Source organism: Macaca nemestrina, chromosome 8, assembly GCF_043159975.1.
Source record: "Macaca nemestrina isolate mMacNem1 chromosome 8, mMacNem.hap1, whole genome shotgun sequence".
NCBI lineage: Eukaryota > Metazoa > Chordata > Mammalia > Primates > Cercopithecidae > Macaca > Macaca nemestrina.
Genome location: NC_092132.1, coordinates 87,443,767 through 87,464,836, shown reverse-complemented (window position 1 = coordinate 87,464,836; position 21,070 = coordinate 87,443,767). Strand labels below are relative to the sequence as shown.

General features: G+C 39.3%; 1 long non-coding RNA gene across 1 annotated transcript; it reads right to left on the bottom strand.

The window, feature by feature from the left end:
• Positions 1–7,613: 7,613 nt before the first annotated feature.
• Positions 7,614–19,352, bottom strand: LOC139355675 (uncharacterized). Its single transcript, XR_011606514.1, has 3 exons — positions 19,091–19,352; positions 12,463–12,512; positions 7,614–7,789 (listed from the first exon to the last, which is right to left on the bottom strand). It is a non-coding gene; the product is annotated as an uncharacterized lncRNA (long non-coding RNA).
• Between the last annotated feature and the right edge of the window lie 1,718 nt (positions 19,353–21,070).

Genomic DNA, 21,070 nt, shown 5'->3' with positions numbered 1-21,070 from the left:
TACTACTGTTTATTACTTTTGAATTTTCAAAAAAAATTCCTTAATTTTCTTTTATTTACTTATAAAGGTAAAACTGGAATGATATCTTTTAAACTTCCTCAATATAAAACAAGTATGTTTCATTGTTTCCTTGTTCTCCAATACCAAGTATAATATAAAGGGTTTTTTAGGGAGAAAAACACCTTTTTTGCTAGTATAACATGAATAACCAGAGCATTGTTACAGAATTATTTCAAAGTATATACATATTATTTTTAATAATCATTTATACAGTGACATAATTTTTAGGTCCCATAATTACAACTTTTTAGACTTGACTCTGGACTGCAGTTTCCAGTTTCCACCATCAATCTTTACATACTGCCTTAGTCAGTTTGGGCTGCTGTAACAGGACACCATAGCATAGGAGGTTAAAACAACAAACATGTATTTCTCACAGTTCTGGGGACTAGAAGTCTAAGATCAGGATGTGAGTAGGGTCAGGTTCTTGATGAGAGCCCTCTTCCCAATTTAGATTGCCACTTTCTTACTGTATCCTCACATGATGAAGAGAGAGAGCTGTAGTCTCTTCATCCCCTTATATGTTCTAACCCCAGGACCTCATCCAAACTAATTACTTTCCGAAAGTCCCACCTCCAAATACCATCTCACTGGGGATTAGGAATTCAATATGTGGAGGTGGGGAAAAATATTTAGTCCACAGTATATGTTATGCATTTCCACTTTATGATTTTTATTTTGATACAATTCTCAGTTGGCTAAAGTGTGTCTATAAGTAATTTTGTTTTAATATATGCAGGTAAATATCATATATTTTCATTAAAGTCATGTTTATTTTCTACATACTTAAATAGTAATTTAGCTGACTATAAAATTTCTGGGTCACAACATTACTGTTTCAAAATTCTGGATATAATACAAATTCCATTATTTTCTGGAAGTTGGTAATCAGGCTAGAATTCCTTTTATTTCTCTCTGAATAGCCTATTTTTTCTGTCTAATTTCAATTTTTCTTTATTCTGGTAATTGAAAATTTTAGCTGGACTATATCTAGGTGGGAGTCTTTTTTCATTAATATTTCCTGGACTATAATAAATACTCTGACCTAGATATACATTTTTTCAAAGTGTCTGGGAAGTCTATTTCAATTATGCACAAGGGTGTCTATGTTCATTGTTCTGAATTCTTGCTCAAGAATACCTATCATTTCTAAGTTAGATTTCTCTTCTCTGCCTTTTATATCATTTCTTCTTTTCCTTCCCCTCTGCTTCTGGAAGATTTTCTTAATTTTTGCATATCACAACTTAATTTTCATATCATTTCATTTCTTCTCTTTACTAGATTGGTACAGATTTTGATTCTGTCATTCTATATTACTATTTAACAGTCCTTGTATATGGTACTCTATTCTGTTTTAATTTTATTTTTCATGAATCTTATTGTGCTCTGTTTCATTTTAATCTGACTCTAAGTAGTGGGTCTTTGCTGTTCGACTACCTGATTTTCATTTCTATTTTTTTAAACAAAGGATCCTGATTTATCTTGGAAATTTACTCTAGTCTTTGCGACCTGGCAAGTCTCAGGGAAAGACAGGAGTCTTGGGCTAAAGCCAATCAGCTAGATGATCTCCAGCCCCAGTGACTATTTCCAGGATGAGCACATGACCCAGTCAGCCAATGAGGCCACAAGGGAATATGCTGGGTGAGGGGCAGCTGCTCTGTTTCTATGGGGACAGAACCTGAAAGTGTGGCTGATATTTTTGTAGCCATCTTTCTCCTCTAAAGGACAATCTTTTATGAGGACAGAACACATTTAGAGGAAGATGGCTCTCCTCTTCAAGATATAGACAGTGAGAAATCAGTTTATGAGAACTCTACTTGGGCTCCTCCAGTATACCCCTGAATGTTTTGTTTAGGGGAGTTACTTAATTCCCTTTTTGCTCTAACCATTTTCTAATTAGACTTTCTGTCAATGTCAAAAGAAAGAATTCTAATCAGTACAACCCATTCTCTTCTCATTGCTTTCTGGACTTGTTTCCTAGAGGTTATATATTTTGTTCCTCCTATTGATGGATATTCCTCTAGAAAGCATCCCAAATAGTCTTATGCTTCTCATGATAAAACGTTTTAGGAGGTTTGCTATTCCACTGAGTCTTCAGGATAATGTTCCCATTTCTACATACCAGAAAAGCTAAAAGAATTTTTTTCAATATATTTCTGGAGAGATCTGGTCAATGTATAAATTTCCCTTGGTCCCACTGAGAGGTGAGGCCAGCTGAGCTTCTGGGTTGGGTGGGGACTTGGAGAACTTTTGTGTCTAGCTAAAGGATTGTAAATGCACCAAACAGGACTCTGTGTCTAGCTAAAGGATTGTAAATGCACCAATCAGCACTCCATACAAATGCACCAATCAGCACTCTGTGTCTAGCTAAAGGATTGTAAACGCACCGATCAGCACTCTGTAAAATGGACCAATCAGCACTCTGTAAAATGGACCAATCAGTGCTCTGTAAAATGGACCAATCAGCAGGACATGGGCAAGGCCAAATGAGGGAATAAAAGTTGGCCACCCCAGCCAGCAGGCAACCCGCTGGGGTCCCCTTCCATGATGTGGAAGCTTTGTTCTTTTGCTCTTCACAATAAATCTTGCTGCTGCTCACTCTTTGGGTCCACACTACATTTATGAGCTGTTACACTCACCGTGAGGGTCTGAAGCTGGATTCCTGAAGTCAGCGAGACCATGAACCCACTGGGAGGACCAAACAAGTCTGGATGTGCCACGTTTAAGAGCTGTAACACTCACTGCAAAGGTCTGCAGCTTCACTCCTGAAGTCAGTGAGACCACGAACCCACCAGAAGAAAGAAACTTCAGAAGTTTGAAAGTTTCTTTCTGAAGGCACAAACTCCGGATACATCATCATTAGGAACTGTAACACTCACCGCAAAGGTCCGCGGCTTCATTCTTGAAGTCAGTGAGACCAAGAACCCACCAGAAGGAATAAATTCCGGACACACCACCTCAAAGATTAATTACTGTGATTCCCAGCTGAATTCCCAGTGCACAGCAGCATTTATCCAGGGCTGCACTGAAAGAGGACCTCCGCTGTCCACCTATTTGGAACATTTGCTTTGCACAGTCTTATAATAGCTCTACTTTCCAGCTAGAACTTTTATTAACCTATGTGCCCTATCCACAGAATAGTGAGGCTATAGCAGAGGGGTCAAGAATGACCCTCACATCCAATAATCCATGGATGTAACCTGGTAGGACAAGAGGAGAGGATAACCCCTTGTAATTTAGTTGTCATACCACATGTACCACATACATGTGAGGCTTTCACAAGTTTTGTGTTGTGATTTTTTAAGCAAAAAAAAAAAAAAAAAAAAAAAGCCATTGAGGATATTCTTTGAAATACTTAGGCCCCAGTGTTGTTGAGGAATCTGAGACACTCTCAGTCCCCTAGTCATATTTGGGGAAACCTTGTGCTTTCAAAGCTCCCTATGTTGTTTCCCTCCTTCCTTCCCCACTCATTATGTTTTCCATATATGGAGGCTGTAGTATGAATAGAGACCAAGATAATTCTAGTTGTCTCCAAACTCTCAGTACAATTTTCTAATCCCCTCTTTGTCCATTAAGTTTGATAGAAGTTTGCTTTGACATTCATGTGTCTAGGTTACTGAAGCCTTTTTAAAAGAATACATTTTTTGCATAGACTAGCCTCTACTCTGATGAAATACATGAAAAAAAAATTATTTCCATGCATAAACTCCTTTTAGTGCCAAGGTTTTTTTTAAAAACAGTCCTCGCTATAACTCTTGGCATACAGGAACCCTAGTCCTCAAGTGAGGGGACATCTACCAGGCCTTCCCCACAAGCTATTCCATATTGCTGGACTGAGGCTAATGAACAAAGCAGGTGCCAGTTGGGGAAGAGGAGGACAATATTCTTCCCTCACTCAGTAGCTGATGTATTTCTTGTTTGTTTTTGTCTGTGGACGCAGTTGATGTTGCTGTTGCTACTTTAGATATACCAGGCCCTGCCAGGGTCCCTGACACAGATGCAGTCACAGAGTGGAAGGGAGAGAGAAACCATGTTTCCAGTCATCTCAAGGAAAGTGAACCTCCTTTGTTTCATGAGACTAAGAATATATCACAGCCTGCTTTAATTTTTTCATTATATAACTACATCTGCTTTATTGTTGAAAATCTACCCAAATTCTGGTCATATTTCTCTGCCTGCCTTAATTGTCTGTGGAATTCTGAGTTTTCACATTTTGCATTGTTTCCTAAGTATTGTACTGAGAGCTTATGAAGCTGCAAGTCAGAAGTCATTTGAAAACATTAGTTTGATTTATACCTTAAATATCAAAGATAATCCTGAAAATTTGCTATGAATTAGAGAGAGGTTAATATCAGGAAATTATGTTTGTGGCAACTCTACAATGATACAATAAATGACATCCAGGATTGAATGTCTACTCCATAACCTCACAGGCATTTCACCTCTGGAATAAAGTCTTGGCATAGGTCAGAAGAAAGGAGTTTTAACATCTCCTTTTACCCTCTGAAGGTTGGATTATTCACATCATGAATGCTTCACCCAGCTCACCTCCTCTTGCAGCTAGCCTGAAGAAAAGTCTGCAGTGTTCTTTCATTCCAGCCAGTCTGAAGCACATTAGAGAAAAGTTCCACTGCTTGCCCTATGTGACTGGCGTTATTACATTTCCCATCTCCGAAGCTCCACAGCCACTAGTGTTGAGAGGTTTAAAAGATTTGTTGAGGGAAATGAAGGTCAGAAGTCTTAGGAACATAATAGCAGGTTTAAAGCCGTTTGCAGGACCATTTAGTATCACAGAAATGTTCCAACATTAGAAGGCATAGTAATAAATGAAACTATTTACAGAAATGCCCCAGATTATAAGATTATACTAATAAATGAAGCTATATGAATACATAGAATAGGCTACCAATAGCTTCTAGAGAGCCAAAAGTCTATACAAAGTGAATGTTTCTATGGCCTCATATTTCTGCCTGAAATTTTATTACGTTCAGAATCTTCAATTGCTGTTGCTTTAGCTTTTGGCATCTGCAAGTAAGTCTACTTTTATGGATAGTGCTCAAGTGTTAATGGTGATTATGACTAATGAAAAGCATAAATGTTTAAAAATTTGGAAGTTATGCCAGGATCAACATTAGGGTTTTCTATTAGCACAACTGAAGTAGATTTTATGTTCATAATTTAATCAAAAACCATTGCTCTCATTTTCTGTACTATAAAGCCCATTGAAAATTTGATGCTGTCTGACATAATAAACCACTTCACATTGCAGTGTCTTTCTATTCAGTAACCTATGTGCTCTTTTGGTGTTAACCAAGGTTACATAAGGCTTTTCTGCCTTAGGACTATTTTTCTGTTACTCATAAAGTTAACCTCTATAAATCTCCAGGGCTAAAGAAGTAACTTCTAAAAGTGACTTAGCAAAATGAGGTAAATATAGAACATTGCTCTTGCCTTTTTCACAGACCTAAAGTTGAAAGTATTGCTCTTAAGATAGTTATTGAAAATGTTTAATTCTATTGAAGATGATATGTACATACAATACTCTAATATAACTGGCAGGATAATTTTATGAAAATGAAAATTAATATAAGATGTAAATGTTGGTGGAGAAAAATAAAGAGGGACTGAAACAAGGCCCTAGCAGCATCTGATTTTGTCTTATTTGCTAACTACCCAGAAGCTGAGGCAGGGGAGGTAAATAAAAGAAACATGTTAAACTAAATTAAAGGTTAAGGTTTAAAATGCAAAAGCCCCTGGAATTTTGTATGTTTCAGAGGCCATGAGGTGAGCCTGCAGCTCCAGACCTGCATACAGCCCAGCCCAATGGCAGCCAGAGCACTCTGTTGACATGTGACTACCCTGAAGCTCCTGCAATGAATGGCATTCTCCTAGTCATTAGATAACACCTAGAAATACAATGCTGGGCTCTACTAATAATAGTGTGCTGTCTATTAAGCGCTCACTACGGGGCCAGTTACTGTGCTTCTTAGTCTAAACCTATTATCTCATTGAGAAGGCATGACTTACGGGGGTAAGTATTATTATATTATTCCTGTTTTACAGAGAACACATCTGGGTTTGGCAGAATTAATTACTTTCTGCAAGTCACTGACCTCATAAGCATGAGAGCTGGGAACTGGATCTCAAGGTTTTGTCTTAACCAGCTAGGCTGCACCAGAATCAGAGAATCAGACCTTTGATGATTCTCCATGGCCACCATGATTTCCAATGATTCTGCCAATAATACTAACCAAACTCTCCCCAAATACAGTGACACATTTTAAAGGACAAAATGAAGGGTTGGAAAGACACCAGCTTAAGCAAGAAACTCAGCCCCATTCTGTCTGAAACAGACAAGAACACAGAGATCACAGATAGTTTATTGTCAAATATTTAATGAATTCGTATTGTGTGCTCATTTCCATGCTAAACTGAATCAGATTATAGGAGAGATTCTGGTTACTACTGTCAAGGAATAAACTGTTTCTGTATAAACTAAAGAAAGTGATGTAACTGCTGGGCTCTATGTTGAATGAGTGGACATATTTCTCCTGTCACATAAAAGATAAGAAGGGGGTAATAAAGACTCGTCTGTTGTGGGTGGAAGTATATTGAACTGATCAACCTGAGTTGGCTCAAACATCACTGAGTTAAGGGGATGGGATAAACGGGCAGACTACCAAGCAATACAGGATCACATATCGTCAAATAACATGTAGGATGGCCAGGCAGTGGGAGAAAGAGGGCTGACATAGGTATAGCTTTCTTGTAGGAATATTTTGTTTGACCACTAAGTTATAGGCAAAGGGGAAAAAAATCCCTAAAATTCGGTACAATGACTGAGCCAAATAGTCAAATGGTGTTTGTGGCACTGGTTCATTAGAAATTGAGATATGAGGGCCAGGCGCAGTGGCTCATGCCTGTAATCCCGGCACTTTGTGAGGCTGAGGTGGATGGATCATGAGGTCAGGAGATCGAGACCATCCTGGCTAACATGGTGAAACCCTGTCTCTGCTAAAAATACAAAAAAACTAGCTGGGCATGGTGGCACACTCCTGTGGTCCCAGCTACTCGGGAAGCTGAGGCAGGAGAATGGCGTGAACCCAGTAGACAGAGAGTTTGCAGTGAGCCGAGATGGCGCCACTGCACTCCAGCCTGGGTGACAAAATGAGTCTCCATCTAAAAAAAAAAAAAAAAAAAGAAAGAAAGAAAGAAAGAAAGAAAGAAAGAAAGAAAGAAAGAAAGAAAGAAAGAAAGAAAGAAAGAAAGAAAGAAAGAAAGAAAGAAGGCAAGAAAAAAGAAATTGAGATATGAGGAAGCCAGTTGATACTAAATAAGCATTTGTCAAATGAAGAAATGAATGGATGGATGAATGCATCATTCATCAGCAGTTACACCATTATAAGTGCTACAGTTTAAAACTCCCTGATCAAGTATAGGTGGTGTCCTTGGTTATAGCATAGAAGTTATGTATTAGTTGCCTAGAGTTGCCACAACAAAGTATCAAGAACTACTTGACTGAGAAAAAATGAAGTGTAGTTACTCACAGTTCTGGATGCTGGAAGTCCAAAACCAAGGTGTCGTCAGGCTCTGCACCCTCTGAAGTCTGTAGAGGAGAGATCCCTCCTTGCTCTTTCCAGCTTCTGGTCGCCCCAGACATTTCTTGGCTTGTGGCAGCATCACTTCAGTCTTCACGTGGCTGTCATTTCCCTATGTCTCTTCACACAGCCTGCTCTTTGTGAAGATAGGCAATAAAATGGAATATCTTTCCCAAGACCAAATTTCTCCTTTTTATAAGGACACCAGTTATATGTATTAAAGTCTGCCCTAATTACCTCGTTTTAACATGTTTACCCCTCTAAAGACCCTATATCCATGTAAAGTCACATTCTGAGCTATTACAGATTAGGACTCAAATGGATCTTTTTGGGAGGAGGGCACAATTTAACCCATAAAAAGCACCTACCCACTCTACTGAGTTTCCAGCAAGACTCAGTGAAGACATTACAGTTAATTGATGAGAAGTTCTTTTAGACGCTCATCTTGAAGGCTGGGAATAAGGATAACACTAGTTCTTGGGAGACAGCACAAGATATACCAGTCACTCACTGGGACCACGGTGCCCCCCTCAGACTTTCCCAACTACTTGCTTTTCTCATGACCTCACTCCCTCTCTGAGCCAGTCCCTGAAGGGACATTTTTATACTTCTGAGACAGATTGGTGAGTATCAGCTAGCAAGAAAGGCTAATGCACATTCTTGGTTGTTCTTGAATGATTTACTCCATCACACTAATAAAGAAATAGAAATCTAAACCTAGTAAAATGTAAATGTGAAATTAAATTGCACAATACCGCTAAGAAAACCTCTGACTAGAGGACCAAAGAGAACATAGCTGTTTCCAAAGGCTGATTAGGATTGAAGACTGATTATTAATAATAATCCCATGATGAAAATGTCAGAAATGCAATCAAAGGTTCACACAGACCAATAGTAGTCCTGGCATTATTTATAATAATAAAAAATTAAAACTCAAATGGCCAACAATTAGGAATTGGCTAAATAAACTGTGGTATATTCTTTAGATGATGGGATCTTAAGCACCAATATAAAAAGTGCATTGTCAACAAATATTTAATGGCAAAAGAAATGCTAAGCCAATGTTAATTAAAAGTTCAAAAACAGCATATTTAATATGACCTTAGTTTTGCAAACAGTTACTTAATGTACATTCATATTATTTATGTACCCACTAAAGAAACTAGAAGAAAACATATGTATCATACATTAAAATATGTATTACATATATATTTTTACAATATAGTTTATATCCAAATGTGTATAGATAAATGTATCTGTTTATTTCTTCACAGTGTTATTTTCTAATTCACACAAAGTCACCTCTGTGCCTGCAGAGGCCCAAGGAAACAAACCTGTCCATGAGTAGCAGGGCCCCGCACCCGAGGCTAGAAATGGGGCAGGACCCCAAGCTCCCAAGACCAGACTCACAGGACTCTGCTTCCAGAGACAGGGTTTACAATAGAGCTGTAATCCCAGAAAAGACCGTTATACTAGCTGAGTAATTAATAGACTTAGCAAAAATGCTGCCTGCTTTATGTTTAAAGTCAGCTTATGGAGAGCAGAGTGGGGATGGCAGGTGCCAGCTGCCCATCCAACATTCCTGGAGGCCGGGGCTCAAGCAGAGAAACTCAGGTGGAAAATGTAGGAGCCCAGTGAGCAGTCCTAGGCTAACCCCTTCAGTTCTGTTTGAGAGACAGGTTTTGAATGGACAAGCACTGAGGTGGGAGAGAAGATGGAGGCTGCCGATCCACTTCCTGTCGTAAGCCAACTGAGCTCAGGAATTGGAAATGGTGCCCCAGAAATCACAAGTGAGGCCACCAGGGGCCCAACCGTGAATTGTGTTGCCAGGCAGAGTCTGAAAAATCAGGCAGGGGCCGATCCTCACAGAAAGTGGAGTTTCCTGTGACAATTCCAACTTCGCAAATTAACACAGTTGGAAGGAGAAGTCATGACAAATAGTCCAGTTTTAGGCATAAAACTGAATCTGAAGGCAATCCTGAAAGGATGATTGGCCACTGGCACTCAGTCTCCTCCGTGGTGCCTTTGAAACCCCATGAATGCATTTTAGCATCCGCCAGGTAACCTTTGCCAAGACACTTAATGGAGTGCCACAGCAGGAAGTTTTACTGCCATCTGCCAAAAGACTTCTGTAGCAAACATACACATTGACTTTGTGATATTTTCCTAGGGTTTTTCAGTGTGCAACCTCCTCAGCCTTATGAGGCAACCCTCACTAAAGACACTGATATCCACCTACATCTTGTATACCTCGCTGCCTACCTGATGAATGCCCAGTGCTGCTGGTTTGCAGAACTGAGTCCCAGACTGCCCTCTGGACTCACTCCTAGAGCCTATGTGTCTCCAACTGTCAAGACCCTTACTCTCCAGCCCACCCTTTTTCCACTGCCCATGTCCAAGTTATGAGAGTGAGTTTTCTCACTCTGAAACCCATTTACCCAACACATATTCAATGAGCAATTTCTTTGTTTCAAACCCTGCTGGATCTCAGGGATGCAGAGACAAGTAGGACTCACTTCATTCCACTAAGTACCTGGCAGGTTTTGGACCCCAGTCATTATGTTGCAAGTTCTCTATACAAATATCAGCTTATTCAGAAGAACTTTCCCAACAACCACTCTGAAATGTGTAAAACTCTAACCCTCCTACCATTCTTAACCAGCTTGATTTTCTTTTATTGCATTTATCACTATCTGATATGCTATCAATGTATTCTCAGCCTCCTATGAGAATGTAATTCCATGATGATAGAATACATATTTCCTTCATTGCTGTATCCTTTGCACACAGAATAGAGTTGGACAAATAGGAGACACTCAAGGAATACATGATGAGTAAATGAGTGGATTTAATTAATCATAGGATAGACAATGGTATTTTCTGGACACATGTGGTAGGAGACTTAGGACAGAGGAGAGAGAAGGCAGAAAAAGGGAGACTTTCCGAAGTTGTCACACTGCACTGAGTATTGCATCTTCTAGCATATTTGTCTATCTGCCCCCTACAATGTCTTGAGGACACAGAACATGTCTAATTCATCTTTATAATCCCAATATCTAGCCCAGTGTTTATTCCTTAGTCAGATTCTAATGAATATTAGTTGCCTACTTGGCCTTATTCTAGTTGGGTGTAAACTTGAAAAATGAATTATTTAGTTCATTTTATGAAACCAATAATTTTATTTCACAATTTCTTCCTTATCTCATTGGAGCACTTTCTAAATAGAAAGTTTCTTTCCACTGAAAGCTTAGAATGCAAAGAACATACAAATACTGGTTGAGCATCTCAAATCCAAAAATCTGAATCCAAAATATCCCAATAAGCATTTCCTTTGAGTGTCATGTCAACACTCAAAATCTTTGGATTTTGGAGCATTTTGAATTTCAGATTCCAGATTTTCAGGTTAAAATGCTCAACCTGTATATGGCAACATGCTTCCAAATAAAAATAAGCACAAATAAATTCGAAGGAATACATAGTCTCCAGAAAACTTTGATTTAGACAGATTTTATCCTCACTTCGTTTTCTGTTCTTGTCTCTTGCTTGGGTATGATTTATCTTAGTCCACTCAGGCTGTTATAACAAAATACTATAGACTGGGTGACTTATTGAAAAAAATTATTTCTCACAGTCCTGGAGGCTAGAAGTCTGAGATCAGGGTGCCAGCATGGTCAGGTTCTGGTGAGGGCCCTTCTCTGAGTTGAAGATTGCTGGCTTCTCACTGGGTGTTCACATGGTGCAAAGAGGACAAGAGAGTGCTAGGGGGTCCCTTTCATAAGGGCATTGATCCCATTCCTGAGGGCTCTACTTTCATGACCTAGTCACCTCCTAAAGACCCCACCTCCTCATACCATCACATTGGCTATTAAGATTTCAGCATGTAAATTTGGGAGGCCCACAAACATTTAGTCTATCACAAGAACAACAGTGCTGTTTTAAAAGACTACAGCGAACCCAAATTATGGTCATGTAATCAGTCAATAACATACTTAAAGTGAAATCAGATGTCTGTCTCCACTAGGAATCTGATGATCCTCTAATTATCCCCTAGTGCAGATGTTGGCAAGCTATTAATAAAAAGGGTTATTAGGAATAGAGGCAGCAGTTAGTAAATGCTGATATAAGCAAGTTCAAAGCTGCTCTCTCCAAACATATCTTTCCAAAGGCAAATGTAAGTCAAGTTAATCTAACAGCCTTCTATCACAGCCAAATCTGAGCAGATCTGAATAGTTCTTGGTAGTCATCCATACAATGACTTCCCCCAGTCTGTATCATTTTTAAATCTCTTCCTTTTTATATAAGCCTCATTCCTGAAAGAATATATAAAATTATTCCAGATGACTTTGAATAAATAGGTATTGTTTCTTATTTATCTTCCTTTGAATCTTAATGAACAATCCGAGTGATAATCGTGCTGTTTTATACTTGTTAGTTTTATAGTCCTAAGCTTAAATAATCATCAGCAAGTTTGGAAGCAAAAGATGTGTTTTCAATATGACAATATATTATACATGTTAAATGGTTTTCATTTTATTAAATGAAAATTAAGTCCTACTAATTTCATGTAATCTAAACTATTAAATTAATGCAATATTTGGATATTTTACTTATACATTGAAGACCATGATACAACCAGGGCATGGAAATAAATGAATTGTAGTCCCTCTTCAAATTCAAAATAACTCTACAGTTTCTGTTTCTTAAGATTCTTTACTGCTTTTCATAAGCAACATCAGAGGGAATTTAACAAACATGCATTTACAAAATTAATCATTTGAATATGAAGATATAATTGGAGTCTTACCTTGACAACTACCTTTTTATTCAGTGGGTGCGTAATTCCAGGAGTTACTCCTAGCATGGACAAAAGAGACCAAGTTCATTTTCTCATGAAAGTTGATCTTAGTTGTTAAATGCTGTATTTTATAGCAGTTATTTGTTCTCAATAACACTTTTTAAAAAATATTGTCATGTTATTAACACCATTAGCAAGGAAAATTCAATCATATATCAGTAATTTTGAAAATAGGGTATTTCAAGGCAATTTTTTTTTTTTTTTTTTTTTGCACATTTAACATCATGTTCCTTTTTTCATTATCTTCTTCCTGGATTGAGACACTTAATAATTTGTAAATATCATGCATAACCAAGGGATGATTTTTTTTTTTTTTTTGAGACAGAATTTTGCTCTGTTGCCCAGGCAGGAGTTCAGTGGCATGATCTTGGCTCACTGCAACCTCTGCCTCCCAGGTTCAAGCAATTCTCCTGCCTCAGCCTCCCAAGAAGTTGGGATTACAGGTGCGTGTCACTACACCCAGGCAATTTTTGTATTTTCAGTAGAGACAGGGTTTTGCTATGTTGGCCAGGCTGGTTTCGAACTCCTGGCCTCAGGTGATCCACCCGCCTCAGCCTCCCAAAGTGCTGGGATTATAGGCGTGAGCCACCATGGCTGGCCAGGGATGATTATTTTTATTATGCCTATATTTTTTTAAAAACATTTTATTTTCAATTCAACACAATTCAAAGCCTTGGCAAATATCAGATACTTTAAGCTCAAGACCATGTTTCCACACTGCCAAGTCTCCCATTTCCATTAATCCATGTACACATAACCTGGGCATGCTCATGAAACAGACAGCTCCAGGAAACGGTCCTGTTTCCAAATCACACTCTCTTCTAATGTGAGCCAGGCAAGCCTCTCACCAAGGTATGACAGCTTAAAAAGTGAAATCAGCTTTTATGATCTGAAGGCTTATGTTGCCAAAGTTCCACTTCAAAGCTCTCAGTGTCTTACTGCAATCGTTTGCTTGCTTTTCAGGTGTTGTAAATAAAGGCAAGGAACTCATAGGGTTTCTCACTGAAGAGACTGCATTAAATGCTGACCACAGAACGAGGCAGGAAGCCTAGGCAGAGTTGCAGCTTGAGAGGCAAGGCAAAATGGTTCAATGTGGACTACAAACTTGCATCTCTGGGGAACATCCAACTGGAAGTATCTGCTAAGCAGATGCATATGCCTTGCTAGAGCTAAGGAGGTTATAGAGTCATCACTATAAAGACCACAGCAAAATCCACCACAGAGATATTGCAGGTGAGAAGTCAGCAGGGCCAGAGAGGGAACCATGGGGAGTGCAGATTACTCTTTAAAGGAAAACAGCCATTAGAGAAGGCAGAGAAAGAGCAATCAGAAAAAAAGAAGGCAGGAATAATTGGTTTCTTAGAAACCAAGAGTGAAAAGAGTTTCAAGAAAATTATCTACAAAATGCTCCCAAGAGATTGGGTAAAATGAGAGTTTTAAAAAGCGGTGCTTGGGCTTGGGTGTTAGGAAGTCAGTCCCTGGCAATGTTTTCCAGAGTTGATTCAAGGAAGAAGGGAGGGGAAAGCCTGGCCACAGAGACATATGGCAGGGGTGAGGTGGGGAAGGAAAGCCTCATCAGACAGTGCTTTCTTACAGCTTAGCTATGAAAGGAAGGAGAGACATGAGCAGGCACAGAATTAAAGAAGGGAGTTTTTTGTGTTACAAGAAATCTGTTGTGTTTCTGGACTGTGAAGAAAGAGCCAGGAGAGAAAAGGCACTGTAAATAAAGAAGTGAGTGAGTAACTGATAGAGCAAGAACTCATAGCAAGTAGAAGGAATGGGATTTAAAGCAGGAGAAAAGAAATCAGCCTTGAAGATGAGGGAAGGGGAAGGAAAGCTGCAGACACAGGCATAAGCCTGAGGATGTTTCCCATTTATTTATTCTCTGACTTCATAGTTCCATTCAAGTGACACCCAGTCACTGCAAAGTGACCATGTTTCAGGGCTTCAGCCACTATTCTGTGAAAAAGTCATTTGTCCAATTTGAGTGAGTTATTCAAACCTAATTTTAAACAATCTGTAAGCTTAAAAACATGGTGAAACCCCGTCTCTACTAAAAATACAGAAATTAGCTGGGCATGGTGGTGCGAACCTATGGTCCTAGCTACTCAGGAGGCTGAGGCAGGAGAATCTCTTGAACCCGGGAGGTGGAGGAGGCAGTGAGCCGAGATCGCACCACTGCACTCCTGCCTGGCGAAAGAGTGAGACTCCGTCTCAAAAAAATAAAAAAATAAAATAAGCTTTTAAGGTTAAAAAAGAAAAAGGCATAATAACTAAAATAATTGAATTAACATTCCCTTGTTACAGCAAGTAAAAATATTATTAGTTGCCTTGTATGACAATTTTTGTTTACTTATTTAGTTAGATACTTAGTTACTTACTCTGGTAGTTGTAACTAGGAGTAGTTAAATTTTCTGGAAAGCTCTTTTCCAAAGAAGTTGATTAGCACCAATTATGCTGAAACTAAAACAATTTTATTTGGCAGGTCTTTACAAAGATTTAGCTGGTAGACTTGAGCTTTCTAAAGGTGTACTTAGAATTGGCAGCTAGCTAATCCTGGGAGGCCATTTTTAAAACCTAGAATACCAAAGTCTTAATGATGTTTTTTAAGGAAAGAATATAAATCAATGTAGCTTACTTTTAAAATGCCATACTCTCTTGTATGACTAATGTCATACTTTCCTGTAGTAAGATACAGACTACGCTTTGGTGGGTAAACCAATCAGTGGAATGACAGCTTGACATTATTAAACTCTTCTTGAAAGATCAGTCAGTTTGCTCAATCTATGGTGCCCCTGCTATGCATGTCCTGCTGCTTTCTGGGCAAGTACAAGCCCACCCTACCAATGTTCGTAGCCAAATGCCAACTCTTCTTTCCTCATGACTAGTATCAAAACTGTTCGCTCTCACTGCAATCAATCATGTGCTGTGAAAAAATTTCACTGTTATTGTTAGACAACGATTGTGAAGTGATTAAAACTCAGAATCCATTCAAAGATTCAGAAGTTGTGTTATAATTAGAATTTTTAAGTTATTGCCCTGCATTTAAATAAACCTATAAGAAAGCAAAATGTTTGTTCTATGCTAACACACCTGTCCCAGACTCCCTTTATTATGGCTTAATTTAATATTATGTTCTCTTCCTATACAGAGAGTAGATACAAATGTACAGCCAAATGTCGTTACTTTAGCGATATTTTTTTTTTTGGTAAAATTATGGTTAAGAATATTTTTCCCATATGCTGATCCTTTTCAGAATAGACCTGTTAAATTTTTTTGAAATATTTTCTTCCAGGAAAAAAATCAACAGATGAATTTGTATGCTTCTTAAGAGTCAAAAATCAAAGCCACTTTACCTGATGAGTTTGGGGTTTTTGCCTTGTCATAGAACTAATTCTAATGCCCAAGTATAAACCTGTGCTTTATTACATACAGTCTCTAGAAATGTGTGGGTTTCAATACTTAAAATCCTCAAACTTGACTATCTTTCTGTTGTTGTTGTTGTTGTTGTTGTTGTTGTTAATAGGTGACCAGCTCCCTCAGGGAAGAGTATGTTTGCTCATCTACCTGTAGGGTCAATTCATAACCCCACTCCTTTTCACCCATGACAAGTTCTCCAGCTAGACAGTGAGCAAACCTCCACACAATCTACTCTAGCTCTTCTCTCCACAGCCTGGGAACCCATTCCTTAAAATAACACTCTAAACGTCTTAAGCCTGGCCGTGAAATTATAGTCAACTCTTCCCTGTCTCTCAAAACACTGGCAGTACATCAGAGATTGATAAAATAAAGGGCTGCCTCTGGTAGTTTTGCTTCGATGGTTAGTAAGACCTTTGGGTCATTACAGCTCTTCACAGCTTGATGTGCCTGCACTTCAGAGCCCCATATATTTGACTGTAAAAGTAGCATTTCAAGTTCACATAAATCTATCAGCTTTTTCCAGGCACTGGCCAAGCTCACATTTAATGGAATGACCTATTCAAGTTACAGCAGCAGTGATGATCGAAGCAGACAAATAAAAGACCAGTCGAAGAACAAGCCAAAACCTGTCTCTGTTCACATTGCTCTCAAGGTCGCCACGTCCACCTGACATGTATCTGCATCCCGCTGCTCTGAGATGCTGCTAAGTGACCAGCAACCAGGCTCAAGAGCTACAATGCCTGCTGCTGCGTGCAAAAATAAACAGTTTAGAATGCCAGTTTGGAACCAGAATCAGGAAGCAGTTGAATTTTCTGATGCAGAGGGGTTTTTTGCTTCTGCCTGAGAACAGCCGGTGAGTCTCACAGCTCTCTGGGTGATCCCACTCCTCAGGGGGAGACAACAGTTATGTGAGCAGAGTGAAACCGGCTGCTGTCCTTAAGATTTGTGATTGCTACCTTCCAGACTCTTCCATCTCTATATATAAATAAACCAAGCATGGAGAGTCTCAAGGACACCTCTGTCAAACAAAACAGAATTTGAACTTCTTCTACTAGAGAGCTTTCCGGTAACATAATTCTCACTCCAGTAAAGGTACACAAACCAATGTGATGGTGGCGAAGCACAGAAAAGACTATCATGAGCTGCGAGTCGATATGTGTCCAATGGCTGCTTCAAGCACTTGGATTTCCTGTTCCTTAGAGAAGTAGATATAGATTTTATTATATTTAAAAATCACAGAGTTCTACTTATTTGGTTTCATGCTAGCCTTTTTTGTTGATGAAGTAAAATAGCAAAGTAGGAATTTTCTATCCAAGTTCAAAAAATGTTGATATTAAGAAAATTAAATTAGATGTGGTTTGCTTATTTTTGAGTACGCAATCATAAAAATAAATACATACATCAACAAAATTGCAAATGGCAAGTTTATTGTGAAATTGTATAACTCTTCTTCTCTTGATTTAAATAACTGACATTGGCCAGACTGGGTAATTAGAACTCAGTCAGTAAATGCAGCTGATAGGAGACTGACAGGAGGTTCTCCTGGCCTTGGTTACCTGATGCCAACAGTCAGAATAGAGATGTACAAGTCAGTAAAAGGAGTGTGTGCATGTGCATGTGTGTATGTGAGAAAGAGAGTGAAAGAGAGAGAGAAGGGGAGAGAGAGAGAGAGATTTTGGGTTAACAGACACTGCTACCACTATCTATGATGCATGTTTGTCAGCAAAGGTGAAGTAGGAACAGACCTGAAAGCAACAGCAGAAAAAGGAAACTCACTGGGCAGTAGCGACACAGAAGTAAGTAACATTTTGGATATAGGATATCAGTGACTGGATAAATGAACACCTCCTTATATGTACTGATGTATACCTCTTTGTTATGAACTGAATTGTGTCCCTTCAAAATGCAAATGTTCGAATGCTAACCCCAATACCTCAGAGTATGGCTGTATTTGGAGACAGTGCCTTTAAAGAGGTCATTAAGGTAAAATGAGATTATGTGGGTGGGCCCTAATCCAATGTGACTAGTGTCCTTATAAGAAGAAGAGATTGGAGCATAGATAGGCATGCACAGAAGGAAGACCATGTGAAAAAACCAACCCACTGACTCTTGAACTTCCAGCCTCTGGAGCTGTGAGGAGCTAAATTCCTGTTGTTGAAGCTACCTGGCCTGTAGTCCCTTGTCATAGCAGCCCGAGGAAACTAGTACACTCCCCCTGACTGACCTCCTCCCAGATGTACAGTAGCTCTTCCTCTGAATACAGTCAAGGTCCTTCCAGTCTTAATGACCAACCATAGGCAGTGGCTTTTATGATTTCAAGAGTGGGGAGATGGCACCAGGAGAAGGTGGCGAACATGTCCCTACCTTCTATGCCTTCAAAATTCATACTATCTCCTTTCTGGATTCATAGAAAATCAAGACCAAGTTGTAAAAGAAATACATTTTCTTCATTAGACTTTTCTAAAATATTCTACTATCACAAATCAGTCAGACTCCTGTTAGCAGTTCACAGTTTTAACAGGGGAGAGACATTTATAACACATCCCTCTCAAGAAATTAGAATGTGTTTCTGCCATTGGAAATGAGTCCTGACATCTATGTATCACCTTGGGCAACACAATTATTTCTGTTTTAGTTGCACAAAAGAGTCCTTTTGAAAGAATTACAAAGCATTTACAAATATAAGCAAATCAAATGATAAGAACAGTTTTCCGTTTCTCCTAAAGTCTATCAAGCAATGGAATTTCATAACTGGATATCATTTTTCTCTCTTAGGGAAGATGTAAATTACATATGTAGCAACAACAATCTTAATAGCAAAATATACCTACATAAATTCTATGGAACTGTATTGTTTGATGGATTTAACAGCATTACTAAAGAAATTATGTACAAAACAAATGAAAAGCTAATCAATTAAACCAACAGAGGATATAAATTTGCCTTTTGTCCCTAGCTGTAAACAATGAAGAAGGAAGCTCAAATTCAAACATCTACTCTTGTTAATAATTTTCTGTGAAAGACAATATTGGTGGATTGTCCGGAGCTGCACGCCCCAGCCATAGCGAATAATAATTGAAGATTAAACGCCTGAGCTATATTCATTTCCACCCCACACCTTCTCCCTATCTTTGCCTTTTTTCCCCTGTACTAATACCTCATTAAAGATGGCGCTCTTCCTGCTGCTTCTTCACTCACTTTTCCCGCGCCCGGGAAAATTGTTACTTAATAGCGCAAGCGCAACATGACGTCTGACCGGAGAAACCGAAACTAACCTGGCCACGCCCTCGACAATGAGATCATTTCCGCCTTAGCCCAACCCCTTCCCTTCCAAGTGTATATAAGGCAGTGCATTACCGCCATTAAACGAGACTTGATCAGAGCACTGTCTTGTCTCCATTTCTCGTGTCTCTTGTTCCCCAAATTCCTACCCCCTCCTCCAGGGCCTACACTGACTATCCCGCGGGCCGGGATAGTGGATAACCCAGCTGACGTTCAGACTCCATTCTCCTTGGCCTGTCTTCACTAGAATCTTTCTTACCCTCCTTTCTAACCTCTCTTGTAATGCAGGGGAACCATGTGCCACACAATGAGATGAAAGTAAATGTCTTCAGTGTGGGGCATGGGAAGGCTTGTAGAAAGGAGCTTGAATTTTTGATAAAATAAATTAATGAAATGGCACTATCCCTTCTCTTTCTTCAATATGCATGCGGTTCTTAGAGGTGTGTAGCCTTCTTGCAATATATAGGCAATGTGCATAGATATTAGTGACTAACACATTGAGGATAGTGTAATCAAAACTGGATGCAGGGAGGGAGGTAGGTGCAGTGGCTCACACCTGTAATCCCAGCATTTTGGGAGGCTGAGGCAGGCAGATCACTTGAGCCCAAGAGTTTGAGACCAGACTGGGCAACATAGCAAAACCCTGTGTTTACAAAAAATGCAAAATAACCCAGGCACAGTGGTGTCTGCCTGTAGTTCCAGCTACTCCGGAGGTTGAGGTGGGAAGGTCGCCTGAACCTAGAGGTTGAGGCTGCAGTGAGCTATGATTGTTCCACTGCACTCCATCTGGGTGACAAGTTGAGACATTATCTTAGGAAAAAAAAACAGAAAGAGAGAGTGGGAATAAAAGAATGAGTCTTGATGGCATTGTTGAGAAACTGCAACTAACAAACTAACACTAGTGACCATTTGCCTCCAGACTTTCTTTTATACTTTATGAGAAAAATAAACCCCTACCAGTTTGAGGCATTGTTAGTTGGATATTCTGCTACTTTTAAGTGAAACTGCTTCCAACTAATTACTGTCTCCCTCTGGCTTGTCAGAAGACTGTGCATCTCCACCTATGTATTGTCATATAACTAGCAGTGCTCCCTCACTGGGGAAGCAGAACAACCCTTCCCTATTGTTGTTAGGCTTGGCCAACTCAGGTACTTTGGCCAAGAGGCACCAAGAGTTTCTCCCAACCATCTCACTCTTTTCCCACTTCCACAAGAATGATATGTCTGCCATGAGAAGGCCATGGAAATGGCTGCTCCTTCAGTATGTAGCGCAATAATAAGATGAGGTACGGAAAACGTGCACAGCAGCCAGCTTATGGTAACCACTGTGCAACATGAGTGAGATTTGGAAGATTTCTTGTTACCACATCTTGTTGCAAAGCAGACGAATACAAAATCAATACCAGAAATGGGTGTGGCCATGTGATATGCTTTGATCAATGAAATATGACCTGAAGTGATGTCTGTTGTGACTGGCAAATCACTCAGGGAATTTCCAGCAGCCTTTTGCTATATTCCCTTTGTGATGAGAATGACTTGTCTGGATCCCAGAGAAGAAATTAGAACAAAGTCATAAGACCTGACCTGCACCTGCTGGCAGGAAAAGTGAATGAGAATAAAATGTCTCATTCACTCTGACACTCATAAAATGTCATAAACAATGGGATTAGTTTTACTTGAATTATCATAATGTGTGTGTGTGCCTTAATCTTCTTTTTCCTTTTTTTAGCCATTCTTAGACCCCAAGCCTTATGTCTTAGTCCCAGGGGAGTGAGAAGAGGGTCACAGAATCCTGACCTGACCTCTCCTATACCACTTGGCAGAGATCTGTTGATCTGTCTGTAAAATGAATGTAA